Here is a 17,663-nt window from a genome sequence, read left to right as displayed (position 1 = left end):
CATCAGAATTTAAAATAACTCATTACATTTATGGCATAATCGTTTGGCAACTTTCTCAATGTCTGCTGGAGTGATTGGTCTAAGATTTTTACCTCTTCTGTAGCCAGTTTTGATAAATTATGTTTTTGCAAAAATAATACTCCCATTCATTCTCATTTTCAAATTGTATATGTTATAACTTATATTATGCATGCCAAGTTGTATATATAATATGTTACATATCAAATGTTTTATATATATAACACTTGGATATGAAACAGTGGATAGGATTTTCTTCCTATTCTATATATAAGTATATATCTTTCATAAGTATTACTTTCTCTGTATTTGACTATATATAATTTTTCACTCCTTTTAGATATCTCTAAGTTTTTTAAATGCCTTTCATAGTTATATATTTGACATTATATTTTGTTGTTTGTTCCTTGGAAAACCATATCGAGCATGATTTTGTAAAAATACTCTTTTCTCTAATCCATTCATTCCCAGTATTATTTACATTACTTTGTTTCCATTTGTTCTGGTCTCCCTTGAAAGTTCTTACATGAGAGGTGCCTGGGTGGCTCAGTGGGTTGGGCGTCTGACCCTTGACTTGGGCCCAGGTCATTCTCCCACAGTCATGGGCTCACACCCCACATCAGGCTCCATTAAGCCTGCCTAGAATCCTGTCTCTCCCTCTGCCCCTCTCCTGCTGGTTCACTCTCTCTGGGGGGAGAAAAAAGTTCTTAAATGAATGCTAAGTTGCCTATCTTCATGTATTTTTAGTAATTCGTCAGTTTAAAGCTATGCTATTTTCCTTGAGCCCACCATGCCCAGCATGTTAGAAGCTGAAGACAAACTTCTCACATCGTTGACTTTTGGTCTATTGATGCAGTTTTAATATTCAGTTTCCCTTCAGCCTCACCTCCTCTTTATCTTCTATGTATCAGCCAGAAACCTTTTATTTTTTTAATATTTTTTAACGATTTATTTATTTATTTATTTATTTATTTATTTATTTATTTATTTTTGAGAGAAAGAGAGTGGGGTAGGGGCAGGGAGAGAGAGGGAGACGGAGAATCCCAAGCAGGCTCTGAGCCGTCAGTGTAGAGCCTGACGTGGGGCTTGATCCAACAAACGGTGAGATCTAGACCTGAGCCGAAACCCAAGAGTTGGATGCTTGACCAATTGAGCCGCCCAGATGCCCCTCAGCCGGCAACCTTAACACAATTCTAATTATCACGGCTCATACACTTAAGTTCTCCATTACGTGCGAAACATCCATTCAGTTCCTTAGGATGGCATCCTCTGTCTCTTCTGATCTGACCTGTCCTACTGGTTGACCTTGAGGCCCTACCTCCTCTGCACGAATCCTGCTGTCAAGTCCATGGGCAGCAAATGTGACTCTTCAAACAGACCACAAAATCTCCTCCTCACCTTCCTACCCGGTGCTTCCCTTCTTTCACTTCCTTTCTCTTCTTGTCTCCCTCTGGTTCCTTCAATGTCACCCTGACTCCTAACAGAGAAGATTTGTGATCTGTTTTTGCTGAATGAGCAAAGCACATGATTGCCTAACTCATCCCCCCACGTTTCACACTTCTCTTCCTCTACTGACACAATTTCAAATCCACTCATCTGTCACATAATCAGCCCTCAAGGTACAGATAATGAGTAGATAATCCAGATCGCCTGATAATGCCATTACACAGCCTTTTTGACCTAGTAAGTATTGAACTAGCCCCTTGGCACAGCGAATCTCTGGCATCTTTGTGAATTTTGTCATATGCAGTTGTAGCCGTAAAATATCAGAGCCAGAAGTGGCTTTTCAGAACTCCAGTCCCCACGTTGCAAGGAGGCAAAGCTGAGACTCACAGTTACTGGTCCCAAGATACCGTGAAGGTGTAGACAGAGGACTGAAGTCTGTTCCCCTGAAGCATACCCAATATTATCTCCATTTCCCGATAGCTGATTGCTTCTCCCTTCCCAATGATCCACCTTCGCTCTGTCATTGATTCCTGCTGCCCTAAACACGGGCCACCAAGAGCCCACAGCTGCTCTGCTGGCTCTATCCCAACCCAACTGTGTTAGGTAAACCAGAAAAACCTTGTCAGGGAAAAAAATGCAGCTGTCAGATCTTCCAACCAAAAAATAAATGGCCAGAAAATACTAACAGTTTTTTAAAAATGTGGTTTAAGGGGAAAACAACACCATTACCTCTATGGCTGGTTGGGGTAGAAATTGGCACCATTTGGGATCAAAGCTTTTCCGGAAATTGCTTTAGAAACTCTCTGTTAACTGTTCATAGTCAACACTGTAGCTGAATGAAGGTGCCCACCATAATGGTAAGCATCTTGGCCCATCCCAGGAAAACCCCTGGTGTCACAAAAGAGCTGAACCCCAGCTCTGTGACATCACCAGGAGCTGGGACTTACACTCAGTGGGCAGGTGAGAGAAACACCTGAGCCTCAGTCCTGTCCAGCCCAGAGGAAGGTTAGGGCAGCTCTCTTCGTCTGGGATATGTTCTCAGAAATGACCATTACAGGGTATGAGAAGCATTCCCCACAGAAATGCCAGAAGGCTTAGAGAGAGGAGCTGTTTATGGGTGAAGGAGACACGTGAGATTTGATACAGTCTAGACTCAATGTTCATCAACGATGCCTAGAGTAGGCTCCGAGAAAAGTCTTTACCTCAGATGAGACCACCCATTATGCATCTTTCTCAATGGGGAAACTGGCAGATGTGGATGAAGAGACTGACGCGGGAGGGCAGGAAACAGACTCACCTTGGTGAATTCTCCCCTTCGCAGACATCATCTCTATACACACAACACTAACTCAAAGGCCTACTGCACTCCAATGTCCTTATTCCCTATTTCATATCCCCTGACATCCCTTTGCCACTCCAAGACCCCACCTGGATGCCACATTCGATTCACTCCTCATGTTTTCTTAGGTCTCTCTTGGCTGTGACAGTTTCCCCAGACTTCGGTTGGTTTTTGAGCTGGATGGTGTGAACGAGGAGTGCTCAGGTATTTTGTACAGTATCACTCAATCGGGATTCGTGGGAATACTTTTCTCCTGTTTAGCCTGGGGTTGTGGGTTTTCACAAGAAAGACAGAGACAAAGGATCATTTTTGTCACATCCTAACAAGGGCACGTTCTAGTAACATCACAGCACTGTTGGGGTTGAGTATGATTGCCTGACCGGGGTGGTATTGTTGGGATTCTCCACTGGAAAGTTACTTTTTTGTTGTTGTTTATTAAAATATTTGATACATACAGAAATGTGCAAAGAAGGAAGCATAAATTACCTGTAATCATACCATCATTTCCTATTGAGTATATATCCTTTTAGTTATTTCTATAGAGATATATCTGTATCTATCTATCTATCTATCTATCTATCTATCTATCTATCTATCTCTGTAGCTGTGTTTATATCTGTCGAATATTTTAACTTGTTTTGTTATAACCTATCCTAGAATGCCATCTTAATTTTTTTTTTTATTTTTTAAAGTTTCTTTATTTTGCGAGAGAGAGCGAGTTGGGGAGTAACAGAGAAGGAGAGAGAGAATCCCAGGCAGGATCCATGCTGTGTACCCAGAGCCCGACTCTGGGCTGGATCCCATGAACCTTGAGATCCAAGAGTTGCAGGCTTAACCAACTGAGCCACCTTGGCACCTCTGGAGTACCATCTTGAAATAGCTGCACTGAAACTCAGCTCCTTTTTATTTTTATCAATTCTCCATTTGGGGCATTTAGTTTCTGGCCATCTCTTCACTGTTAATCAACAGAACTTGGGAGAACACACAATTAAATTTTTGCACACACCAAAGATTGTTTGCTTACAGTGTGTTTCTAGGAATGGAACTGATTGTCAAAGGATAGTCCTTTATCTAAAGCCTTTGCTATGTATCGCCATATCTCCTTCCAGAATGTTCATAACAACCCATCAGACACGCTTATGTATTCTTATTTCCCATGGGTGCCACCAGGATTTAATGTTAATATATATACTATGCACATACACACACATTATTGGTTCTGTTTTTCTGGAGAATTCTGATCAAAACATCCTCTAAGCTTCCCTTAACCTAACGCTTAGGATGCCTTTATGCCAAGAAGTAAGCATACCACGGGCAAGACCCACAGAATAAACTAGAATATTCGCCAACTTTGCCTTTTATTTTCCCTGACCGGCTCAGACATCACACTGCCAAGCCAACTTGCAGTGCAGGTGTGACTCATCACCTGTCCCGATGTACTTTCTCAAGTACAACAGACATTGCTGTGAGCTGAGTTGCTCAAATATGTGGCAATCCATATTTACACTGCACATTATGAGTTCACTGTCAGTGGAAGCATGACCCCATTGGCTGTCACTGAGGCTTCTTAAAATTACAGAACAGGAGGCCCCTGGGTGGCTCGGTCAGTTGAGCATCCAATCCCTGGTTTCGGCTCAGGTCACGAGCTCTCAGTTTGTGAGTTCGAGCCTTGTGTTGGGCTCTACGCTGACGACATGGAACCTGCTTGGGATTCTGTCTCTCCTTCTGTCTCTGTCCCTCCCCTGCTCATACTCTTCCCTCTGAAAATAAACAAACAAACTTACAATGACAGAACAGGACTCCCAGAGTGTGGCATACATTGTAATTGTGCCCAGGGCACATGGCGACATAGCAGGAAAATGTGGATATGGGCCTGAAGTCTGAAAATCCCTCCCTCATAAATGAATAATAATAATAATAATAATAATTCATTTTCAAACCCTTTTTTATTGACTGCGTGGACTGTTTTTGCTTTGGAGCTCACTGGAACTCATGAAATCCCATCTTTACAAGGAAAATTCTCAAAAAAAAAACGTTCTCTTTTTAATATTTTAGAATTCTTTCATAGGATCTATGGATCTTGAAACAGAATACACAGGGCAATATCCTGAAATTTAGGTAACCCACACTGGAGATGTCCTATCTCTTTAAATGTTTTTAAATTGCTTTAATTATGGACTCTGGATTTCAAACCGTTGAGAAACTGGAACCCCATCCTCAAAACTGGAGCGTTTTTACCTAAAATATGTATGTAGAAAAGTTTTGAATCAGCATCACACATCAATGAACTCACCTCAGTGAAGCATCTGAATGGCAAAAATAAATTAACATTAATTAGTGCCAACAGCCCATAATCATATTTGTATTTTATTTTTTAATTTTTATTTATTTTTTGAGAGAGAGAGAGACAGAGCGTGAGGGGAGGGGCGGAGAGAGAGAGGGAGACAAATCCCAAAGCAGGTTCCAGGCTCTCAGCTGAGCCTGGCCCGGGGCTCAAACTCATGAACCATGAGCTCATGACCTGAGCTGAAGTCGGTGCTTAACCGACTGAGCCACCCAGGAGCCCCTCATATTTTAAATATAGCTTTTATTTTCCATCCTGATGTCATGGGACATTTGAATTCTCTTTTGAATTCCTGAGCTTCATTTTTTTTGTTTTTTTGTTTGTTTTTTTTTTTTTTAATTTTTTTAATGTTTATTTATTTTTGAGACAGAGAGAGACAGAGCATGAATGGGGGAGAGTCAGAGAGAGAGGGAGACACAGAATCTGAAACAGGCTCCAGGCTCTGAGCAGTCAGCATAGAGCCCAATGCGGGGCTCGAACTCACGGGCCGCGAGATCATGACCTGAGCTGAAGTTGAACGCTTAACCGACTGAGCCACCCAGGCGCCCCAATGTTTTGTTTTGTTTTTTTTTTAAACCAAATCAGCTTTTCCCGTTTTTGCCTTCTGTGGAAACTACAGGTGGTGGTGACTAACAATTCTGTACACATCATGCCAGGTGCAGAGAGGAACTCTGGAAAGCAAAGGGAGAAACCTAATGTTTAGTACAAGCACCACCCTTAGGGCAGTGTGTGCATTCACATAACCTAAGATGTCTCTGAAACACAGTTTCCTCACTCTCAAAAGGAATACACATTTGACCTGTCGCAAAATTGGAAGATACCAAGGAGATAATGATTATAGAAGGTCTTTGTAAACTGACAAGTGCTTTATAGTTGTGAGACAACATTACTGTTTGTAAACTGAAGCTGACCAGTTCCGGAATGGAGCTTCTCAGCACCATTTACAATGACACTTTTCTTCATATATTTTCAATCGATTCTAAGATTACCAATACTTTTGTATTGCTGCATTCTACTTAAAATTTGTATTTGAGTATCATGGGATCAATCTTCTGTCTGTTTTTCTTTGTGTGTTTATTTTGGAGGAAGCACTAAAATCGAATTTAGGTTTGCTAAATATTAAATTCTACTTGAGGTATTTGGGAATTCACTTTACCATTAGCACAAGTTTAAGACCACTTACTATGTAGCATATGGCACATGGCTATACATGTTTCAGAATGAAAGGAAGTATGTAGGTCAAAATTCGAACACAGATCATTAAATCAGTTGTAGTACTTTTCCAACATATACAGAAAATCAAAACAAAACAAACAAACAAGCAACAGCAAAACAACAAAAAAAAAACGCCCGCAGGAAATCTGCAAAACACCAAGCATTAGCATCTTAGTTAATGGTGAAAGGTTGGATGCTTTCTCCTAAGATAAGGAGCATGACCAGGATTTCTGCTCTTAACACTTCTGTTCAACATTGTTTTGAACATTCTAGACTGGCCGGAGAAGGAAATGCAATGGAAGGTATGCAGATAGAAAAAAATTGGAAGTCCAGTTTATTTTGATAAATTCAATAATTTTTTTAAAAAGGTATGCAGATAGGAAAGGCAAAAGGCCATTTTTATTCAAAGGTGTCATGATCTTATACGTAGAAAATTCTAAGGATGCAAGCTTAATATAAGAAAAATGAATCAAATTTCTATATACTTGCAATGAATAATCCAAAAATGAAATTAAGAAAACAATTCTATTCATAATTCCTTTGAAAATAATAAAATGCTTAGGAATAAATCCTATGAGAGAAGTACAACTTAACTTGAAAAAGAAAAAAAGAGGTGAAAAAAAAAGTAGTACACCTCATACTCTGAAAATTAGAAAACACTGCTGGAAGAAAGTAAAGAGTTGAAAGTGGAAAGGCATCCTGTGTTCACAATCTGGAAGACTTCATCTTGTTATGGTGAATGATACTCACCAAAGCAATCTACAGATTCACCACCATTTCATCAAAACCCCAATGGCCTATTTCAGAAATGGGAAAGTTGATTCTAAAATTCATACGCAATTGTAACACACCATGGTAGCCAAAGTGGTCTTGAAAACGAAGAGGCAAGTTGGAAAACTCACATTTCCGTGCATGGATGAAGTAAAAAAAAACATATGTGGTCCAACCATAGAATGGGCTGTCCACCATGAAAAGAAATGATGTACTGACACCTGCTGTAACATGAGTAGTCTTTGGGAACAGTATGCCATGAGAAGAAGCCAGTCATGAAAGCACATGTTGTGGGACTCCCATTTATATGAAAATGTCTACAGTAAGCAAGTCTTTAGCGACAATAACTGCATTAGTGGTTGCATGGATTGGAAGGGAGGGGTGGTGAGGAATTGCATGCAAAATATACAGGCTGTTTTTGTGAGCTGATGAAAATTTCTTTAAATTTATTGTGTGGTTGCGCAATTTTGTGAACATACAAGAAACCATTTAATTGTGCGCTTTTAAATGGGTGTGTTGCATGGTGTGTGAATTGTGACTCCATAAAGCTGTTACCAAAAACCCCCAAAGTTTATAGAATTCAAAGCATTCTATAACTTGAATCCCTTCTTATAATTTGAATGAGTTCTCATAGTGTTGATTTACTTTTCCTCCTGTATCCCAAAGTTCATGCTTAGCTGAATTTTGGGAACTTGGATTTCGTTTACTTCCTAAGGATAAGTGAATCAATTCCTGCCTGGATATGGAGAAAATGTTTATAGTTCCACTTACGGAGTTCTAATAAACAGAACTGATAATCAATTTAATGTGTCTGGAGCAACCATTGATGTCGTGTGCTATGCTGTTGGCTTTTGATGATACCAAATAATTAAATGCACCAACGAAAGCATCCCTTGTTCAAATTCAGGATGTCCTAGGCCAAGAGATACATTTTTTAAAATTTGTTCTTTGATTTCATTTCTAGTATGTGTCTGAATGCAGAAAATATAAATTCATGTGTGGCCAAATCAGTAAATCTGTGTAGTGCCTGGAGTTTCTGTCTTGCTTTGAAAGTTGTCTCCAGTTCATCACTGAATTTCCTGTTCCGTTCTGGAATCTCTACTCTCAGTTTTAAATTTGTATAATGAATAAAATAAGCACAGGTAGATAAATAGGAATATTTATCTATCTACCTACCTACCTACCTATCTATATCTAATGTATATATCTGTCTTTCTCTCATCTATCTCATCTATCCATGTACCGTCTCTATGTACACAAAGACACTGTTTAGAACTACAGTTATATAGGAGCACCTGGGTGGCTCAGTCGGTTAAGCATCCAACTCTTGATTTCAGCTCAGGTCATGATCTCATCGTTCGTGAGATCAAGCCCTGCACTGGGCTCAGTGCTGACGGCATGGAGCCTGCTTGAGATTCTCTATCTACCCCTCCCCACCGATGCTCTCTCTGTCTCTCAAAATAAACAAGCATTTAAAAGAAGAATTATATTGTATATACACTTATTTGTGCATGCACGTATGTTACCGTCTGATGGCCACATCGCTGTCTCACAGCTTTAAGTGTATTCTCTCTTCCTCGCTCATTTGGGATATTCTCTTTGTCATCCACTAAATTCCCAATCTATTTATGGACTCTTTGTCCTGTTGATTGCTCTCTGATTATTGCTGTGCCAATACCAAGTGCCTATGATACATGTAGCTTTATAACCCATCTGTGTATCCGGAGGGGCTGATGCTTCCTCACTACTCAGAGAACCAGCTTTTCTTGTACTCAAAGAAATCCTGTTGGCATTGATATTGAAATTGCTTTCAATTTACAAATTAATTTAGGGAGATTGACATCTTTACAATACGGAGCTCCCTCGCCAAGAAAATAATAACATGTTTTTCCACTTATTTAATTCTTATTTAATATATGTCAATGATGTTTCAACATTTTCTCTAAATATGTTTGTACATGGCTTGTTAGGTTAATTTTGAGGCACTTTATTATTTGCTTATTTGCTAATGTGAGTTATCTGTTAGCTTGTTCTCTAACGTATTATTACTCATGTGTGGGGAAATTATTGAACTTGTGTGTCAATACCATAAATAGCCATTTTACTTCAACATTTTAATGTCTCCATTTTTTTTTCTGGGTCATTCTCTTAGGGTTTAGTTACAAATCTAACCTTTCTGAAGATGAGTCCACCCTCTTGTATCATAGATAATTTTTTTTCTTTCTCCTATGTGTTGCATTAGATAGTAATTCTAGAATAATACCAAGCACTGATATTCTGGACCATCATGAAGGCCAATAAAGAAAATCTCAAATGCTTAGGCAGAAAAGATAACAGAGACAAAACATCAGGGAAAGTGGTGAAGATATAGAAGGAAACAGAAGAAGGAGGGCCAGTGGTTCTACACAAGAGAGAATTTTCATCCTCCACTTTTCTTTGGGGATCTCACGGGAGCCCAACCTGAGTTGAGCAAACCCAGGGAGCTGTGCCTGCATCTGTTGACCCACAGCGCAGTAGCATTGACTCAGCCGTCTGGATGGCCTCTCCAGCAGCATCAACTCACCTGGAACAAAACTGCAGCGATGCAGCTTTGGGAGGGCACAGCCCCTCATTCCTCAATGGAGGGCATCAGCCTCCACTCTGCAGGAAAGGAGATACTAGTTCACAGTTAACTTTGACCAAGATTTTTCTGTGCCTCCCTCAACTACCCCACCTGCGTGGGATCCCCATCCATACAGGCAGTGAACTTGCTGGGGGCAAAAGAGGTCCACATCATTTTCAGGAAGGTGATAGTCCATTTCCTTACAACTTAAGAAAAAACCCTCATGGGGGAGGGGAAGGGAAAAAAAAAAAGAGGTTAGAGTGGGAGAGAACCAAAGCATAAGAGACTGTTAAAAAACTGAGGGTTGATGGGGCATGGGAGGGAGGGGAGGGTGGGTGATGGGTATTGAGGAGGGCACCTTTTGGGATGAGCACTGGGTGTTGTATGGAAACCAATTTGACAATAAATTTCATATATTAAAAAAATAATAATAAAAAAACAAAAAAATAAATAAAAATAAAATACAAAAAAAAAAAAAGAAAAACCCCTCAAATATACCGAATGTTCCAAGTGTAGGGTAAAGAACTATATTTAATTTCCAGAAACATTTGTGAGTCAATGTGGTGACTCTGATGCATCATTAATCCTGAAAATGCCCTACTGGTTTTCTACAAATGGGGAAACTCTTACATCACAATAAGGAAATTATCCTGGATCCATTAAGATGGTCTAATTGCCAGACCTTATTTAACCTTGCCAACTATCACAATTATGTCCTTTAGACATAATTACATTCCATAAAAAATTAAAAATTAAAACAAAATTACATTCTAGAATCACATGAGACATTTGATTGTGTCTTTCATCCGGAGCATTTCCTCGGATTTTCCCTTGACCTTTACAACCTTGATAATTTTGAAATTCACAAGGCCAGTTATTTTTCAGCATGCCCCTCAAATTGGGTTTGTCTAACTGTCTGCATGACTCCATTCAAGCTTTGTGTCTTTGGCAGGAATATCCCAGAAGTAATAACATGTTCCCCTTTGATCCTGTCTTGTGGTGAACAACGTTTTTTAGTGCAGTTAACAATGATGGTCACTTGATCATTCCATTAAAGTGACATGTTTTCATGCTTTACTGTAAAGGCACTCATTTGCCCTTTGTAAGTACGTATCATTGGGCAGTTCTTTCAAATTATGAAAATGTCCTATTCCTCATCACATTTTCCTTTGATTTATTTAGATCAATAGGGCCTCATGGTTTGTCATTTCACTCAATGGCTTCTAATTCGTTCAAACTGTCCCCAGTTTAACCAGTGTTAGATCCTCCAAATAAGCCTCACTGTCCTTTGACATAATCTCATCATTTGGGCACTTTCTGACACAAGACATTACTAACTCATCTTGTACTTTTCCTGATCCAGCCCAGCCCTGGACTTCCCCCCCCCACCCCCGCTTTTTTTTTTCTTTATCTCAAGGAGCCCTGGTATCTCTTAATAAAGAGTGGTACATAGAAGCCAAAATCTGGGCCCTCGATGTGCTCATTGGACTGTTCCCGGGCCCTCTGACTAAACAGAACTAGGGAATATCTGCATACATTTCTATCTACATTCATTTCTTTGGATCTCTGACTGCATCAAAAATCGTGAGTTAAAGATGCCTCTGATTCTATTTCCATACCACAGTCTTCACTGAAACCTTCTCCGTTCGTAATTTTAACTCCCTTATCTGACCATGAGAACCTTGGCTCCCCTCGTGACTAACGCACATGCTATTTCTTCTTCCTCCCCATATGTATCCAATTTCCCATAGCTGATCTGGCTTCCTCTCCCCCACACTGGTGCTATCTCTCCTGCTTATACTGGCTCTGACATCTTGTTCTGGAACACTGAAGCTCTCTCCCTGACCTGGCATGGACACCTGTTGTTGTCAGCCCTACCCTATGGATTTAGGATGAACTGTTCAAGAAAGGAATAGAAAGTAGAGCACATAGACGAATTCCAGGCTTGTCTAATATTGGGCTTACCTGTGATGAAGGTATTTAATTCCATTTTTCAAAGCAAGGGAACAGTCATACACTGTATTCGATAAGGTAACCCTGACTGAGGAAATAAACCCACAACTGTATGATGGTTCAAACGCTATAGTACCCTTTCTCACGTGATGTCTGAAACAGGCTATCTTGAGTCACAAATAACTTCTCTAAGAAATGGTTTAGGCACCAATTGGCGTCCATTGTTTGCTGCCATAATTTTTCATAGCTAAATTCTGATGCTTCCATGTTTGTGTTCATCCTGGCCAGTGGAGAAAGGAAAGAGAAGGAAACATATAATTAGATTTTTATGCAGAATTGAAAGTCACCCCCACGAATTATGTCCACATTGTATAGCCCAGGACCTCACTCCAAGGCAAGCTGGATGCAGGTTCACAACAGGTCCAAGGAAAGACAAAAGACGTGACAGTTAACCAGTTGCTGCCAGACAGGACATACCACAGTTGAAATGCAAATTAACATATGGGGACTAAATGATGGAAAACTCATGATACTATGAAGGGAACAACCTTATACTATCAACGTGTTAGATGTGTGTGCATGCAACTCTTCACACCCACTCACCATTACCTTGACTGTTACTTCAGCCTTTTTGTGTTCGTCCTCCAAGAAAAGGGGAACCATCTTTTTTTTTAAGCCATGTTCAATCAGCAGACGTGACTCAATGTGATTGTTTCTGTGAAAATGTTCTTATGTTGTTAAAGACAGAGGTTATTTTTTCCCCTCTAGTTTTTGTCAGTTGTTTATGGTGGATTTTAAGGAGAAAGAGTGTAATAAACATCTTTACTCAACCATCTTTGGTCAGTAACTTCAAAAAATGCTTGTTGACAAAAATGTGTAAATAAATTCATTTTGCATAAACCCAAGGACTCATTCAAAATAGTATCATCAGACGTGGAGATTCCTGGTGGAAGCCACATATCTGGCAGCTCACACCCACTTGTTTGTTGGAAGGAATCTCAGGGTCGAGTGACAAGAAGGATAACTCACATGACCTTGTCCATTTTCTTGCCAATGCAGCTTCCGATGCACGTGATTTTGGAACCAGTATCATCTAGATGGTGTCAAATGTGTAAAAGATAAAAAGAAGAAAGATGTAAATCATGACACTGACCATATTTACTGAATACTCTAAAGTGTGCTGAGAGCTCCACTATCCTGGAGAAAAGGATTAACGGACCTTGTGCTCAAACTTGATTTATCCTAAGACCTTTGGTGTCTCTTGGTAAATATTTCCTTTTCGTAACATTAAAGTCATGATATCTGGCCGATCGATCTTTATTGGTAGGTCTTCCTAGCTGATCAGGAAAAACAAAACCTAGAGTGATAAAACCTCCCATACATTTTAAACTGAACCTGGGGCACCTGAGTGGCTCAGTCAGTTGAATATCCAACTTCGGTTCAGGTCACGATCTCGCCGTTCCCGAGTTTGAGCCCTCGTCAGGCTCTGTGCTGACAGCTCAGAACCTGGAGCCTGTTTCAAATTCTATGTCTCCCCCTCTCTCTGTCTCTTCTCTGCTCATGTGCTTTCTCTGTCTCTCAAAAATAAACATTTAAAAAAATAAAATAAACTGAACCTGACACTCTGGGTATAACCAGACTCTGCCAGTTGGTATGTCAACATGGAAAAAGTAAGGGTCTTGCCAGAGGTCAAGATAAAATGAAGAGATATGAGGATCAGGAGGAGAAAGACAGAGTTCACTCCTGAGGTCACCCCTAAGTGGATATCAGGTGGACAGCATTTCAACCATGAGCGATGGAAGGTCCCAGACGTCACCTCCACAACCACATTACTCCTGCCTGGGGAGCTCGGGCTCACCTGGTTGACCACGGGTGCTGCCTTCCGCCCCACGTATCTTTTAATATGTGACCCAAGTCACCCCAAGCTTTGCTTGCAGAACTGCCTATGAGCAACAAGTTCCAAAAGAAAACGATTTTAACATTTTCACAATAAATGTTCTCCATGTGTCTGTTTAGTAATTATAAAAATGGGACCAGGGTGTAAAATCTGAGGAATGTTAAAAAATAGTGTAATGTTCTTGCTGTTTGTGGCATAATAACCACATACTGGAAAGACTCTAATTTACTCCATGCGAATTTAAAATGTTCATGGCAGAGAAGAGGACTTCTCAGTTTGCACAGCATAATTCTTCGAGGGGGTGGTGTTGGGAGTGAGACAGGCAGGAATCCATGAGGAAGAACAAGGATTTGGAAGGAACACGATTCTCAGTAGTAAAGGAAGACAGGGAGAATCGAATTGCGTTTGCCATGGGCCTGTGCTAGCACGCTACATGAGGCTGCAACTGAAATTAGGTGGATGCCCTCAGCCCCCCCCCATTACAACCTGGAGGGACACAGGGCTGGGAGGGGCAATGCGGAGTGGCAGGGGGGACTCTCAAAATCAGGGAAGCCTCTCAGGTCAAGTGCCCTCAAGAGTGCAGCCCAAGCTTTACATGGAGGTGCAAAGTCTGGGTTTTCCAATCAAAATCATGAAATCAGATTCACAGCAGCTCGGAGTAGAATCTGGTGCAGATGTCTGGTGTAACTGGGCACCTCTCCCATCATTCAGTCTCTTTCTTTTCAAAGCAGGACCACTCCTGTCTAGTTTACCACGCACTTGTGAAGATGGAAATGGGCAATATTTGAAAAGCTTCTGATACAGACAGGTCAAGAAGTAGGGGTTCCTCCACCTCCGACAACATGTTGGCTCAAAAGTGCTGATTTGCTTGAAAGCTTTTCTCCCAATGACGAGGCTCTGACTCTACACGCTTTGTGCAAACATCAGGCTTTTATAGATCTTCCCTCACCCAGATCTTCCCTCACTCACAGGGGACCTTCTTAAATAATTAATGATACAAGAGATATGCTGAATGTTTATTGTTTAGAATGCTCTGAGATAATGTGCTGTGCAGTGAAAACAGACGGGTGAGCCAGACATATTTCCCCTGCCTTTTTATAGCTTATAATAGACTGGCGGCATTTTTGTAGGTAATAGAGTCCTCAAAAATACATTTGAGGAACACCTAACCCAGAGATCTGGGCACATCCCTTAGGACAATAGGAAAGGCTTCTTGTGAGACATGATGTCTCAGAGGAAAAAGAAAGAATCACAATGGACATGATGGATCTGGGGAGAAGAAAGCATGACCCAGGCAGCAAATATGTGCCAAAGCCTAGGTACAAGGGACCCTCATGCCCCTTTTTGTCTTTTAGGCTTAAAAAACTGTATATATTTCTTGTAATTCTGGAAGCCACGTGTGCAAGATGAAGATCAGAAGGTCCGATGTCTTCTTTTTCTTATTGAGATACAACTGACATATAACATTAGTTTCACTTGTACACCATCATGATTCGATATTTGTAATGTTACACAATGATCACCCCACTAGTCTGCTTCACATCCATCATCACACATAGTTACAAACCAGCAACTTCCGAATATACAACACAGTAGGATTAACTAGAATCAGCATGCTATACATGCCATACTTTCTAACATAGTCAAGAATATCTAAAGTGTACGGGCGCCTGGGTGGCTCAGTCGGGTGAACGACAGACCAGCTCAGGTCATGATCTCACGGTTCGTGGGTTCGAGCGCGTCGGGCTCTGTGCTGACCGCTCGGAGCCTGAAACCTGCTTCGGATTCTGTGTCTCCCTCTCTCTTTGCCCCTCCCCTGCTCACGCTCTGCCTCTCTCAAAAATTAAACATGAAAAGAATGAGATCTAAAGTGTGGAGTAGGGGAGGGGTAACAACAGGCAGAGCTGGGAAAGATCGGGTGGAGTTGAGAAACGCCATCCCGAGATGAAGATCTGCTTTCCAGTCTGGGGTACCAAAGAGCAAAGTGTGGGGAAATCAACCCAGTAAGCCAATCTCAGATGGCGGAAAGAAGGCGAACGAACAGAACACAAATTAGTTTTTCACGAGTTGTTTTTTTTTTTTTTTTTTAATGATGGTAGAATCTTACTTTCAACTCCAAAGAACAGTTGGAACTTGGGAAAACAAAGACCACTGCAGGGAAAACAGTATTGAAACCATCATCGAAAGAATTTTCCTAAAGCCGAGGAAATAATTGAGTTTGGTGACCCAGAGGGCTTGCCAAGAACTTCATGGAAGAGAAAAGAATCACATACAGGCATTCGAGCAGGAAATATAAGTGACCTAAAAAAATGGAAGAAAAAAATAGATTATCCTCAGGGGGTTTTCCACAACAAATGCCATAAGATGATTTATAAATAATGCAGAGGAGGGGCGCCTGGGTGGCTCAGTGAGTTAAGCGTCCGACTTCAGCTCAGGTCATGATCTCACAGTTTGTGGGTTTGAGCCCCACATCAGGCTCTGTGCTATCAGCTCAGAGCCTGGAGCCTGCTTCAGATTCAGTGTCTCCCTCTCTCTCTGCTCCTCCCCCACTCGTGTTCTGCCTGTCAAAAATTAACATTGAAAGAAAAAAATTTAAATAATAATGCAGAGCCTTTAAGGGAAATGGTTGACGGACAACAGTGGTAGTCTTAGTTCATTTGTGAAAATAAAAACAAAGTCAATAGCGGTTAGCCTGGTAACAACCTGATGTTTGATGTCTGGGTCTGGTTTCCCTTCTGGTCTGTCAGTGCCTTGAAAGGAAATGATCTTTATTTACTTATGTTTTCACGTCCATCCATCCATTCATTTTAGACAGAGCATGTGAGCAGGGTGAGGGGCAGAGGGAGAGAGAATCCCAAGCAGGCTCCACACTCAGCACAGAGCCCGACTTGGGGCTTGATCCCCAACCCTGGGATCACGACCTGAGCTGAAATTAAGAAAAAGGACCAACAATGTAAATGCCTCCTGTTGGTAAAGGTTTAAATAAATGACATTGCATCAAGTCAGTGGACCACTATGTATCAGAAACCAACGTGGTGAGAAGCACATACAAATTTAGAAAATGTAATATACTCTATTGAGGATTAAATAAATTGGATATAAATATCACAATACATACAATACACTTGAAAAAAGGTGGAAGGAAATGTAGACAAATATTAGTAATTCTGTTTAGGGGGATTTACTATGATGCTATTTTTTCTCCTAATTATCTGAAATGCAAAGCTTTCTATATTTAGCCTGTGTTCGTATAATACACAAACCCAAAATTTAGTATCTGATTTTTTTAATGTTTGATGCATCAGCAGTTAACAGATATTGACTCAAATAAGCTTAAAAATAAACATTGTTTGGGGCGCCTGGGTGGCTCAGCTGGTTAAGCATCCGACGCTTGGTTTCGGCTCAGGTCATGATCTTGCAGTTTGTAAGTTCCAGCCAGACGTCAGGCTCTGTGCTGACAGCTCGGAGCCTGCTTGGGATTCCCTCTCTCTCTGCTCCTTCCCTGCCTGATTCCTCCCTCTCTCAAAAATAAACAAAAAATTAAAAATAAACATCATTTCCTGGAGCACTGGGGGGGGCTCAGTCAGTTGAGCATCTGACTCTTAATTTCAGCTCAGGTCGTGATCCCAGGGTTGGGGATCAAGCCCCAAGTCGGGCTCTGTGCTGAGTGTGGAGCCTGCTTGGGATTCTCTCTCCCTCTGCCCCTCACCCTGCTCACGTGCTCTGGCTAAAATGAATGGATGGATGGATGTGAAAACATAAGTAAATAAAGATCATTTCCTTTCAAGGCACTGACAGACCAGAAGGGAAACCAGACCCAGACATCAAACATCAGGTTGTTACCAGGCTAACTGCGTGGAGGTCTGCTGGCTCCTTCCTCATTTTTACTGTCCTGGCCCCTCTCATTCTATCCCATATCTGCTCCTTGCTTCCCCAGGTACCAGCTCCTTTCTTTTCCCTCCTCTCTTTCCCCTTCTCTACTTCATATCTGCTGCTGCTCACCTGTCACTCAGGGCTTCCTCCTCCTCACTGTCCTGCATTCCTGAAGACTCAGCTCACCCACTTGGAGACATCACCT

The 17,663-nt window shown here is 41.1% G+C and overlaps 1 long non-coding RNA gene across 1 annotated transcript in view; it reads left to right on the top strand.

The window, feature by feature from the left end:
- The first annotated feature begins 2,437 nt into the window (after window positions 1-2,437).
- LOC122212664 overlaps window positions 2,438-17,663 on the top strand; it is a 36,282-nt gene continuing 21,056 nt past the window's right edge. The window contains exons 1-2 of the long non-coding RNA XR_006199255.1: window positions 2,438-2,522; window positions 2,932-3,007. This is a non-coding gene — a long non-coding RNA (uncharacterized LOC122212664). The remainder of the gene's footprint in view (window positions 2,523-2,931; window positions 3,008-17,663) is intronic.

Source organism: Panthera leo, chromosome Y (assembly GCF_018350215.1).
Source record: "Panthera leo isolate Ple1 chromosome Y, P.leo_Ple1_pat1.1, whole genome shotgun sequence".
In the NCBI taxonomy this organism is placed as follows: domain Eukaryota; kingdom Metazoa; phylum Chordata; class Mammalia; order Carnivora; family Felidae; genus Panthera; species Panthera leo.
This window is presented reverse-complemented; position numbering and strand designations above follow the sequence as displayed.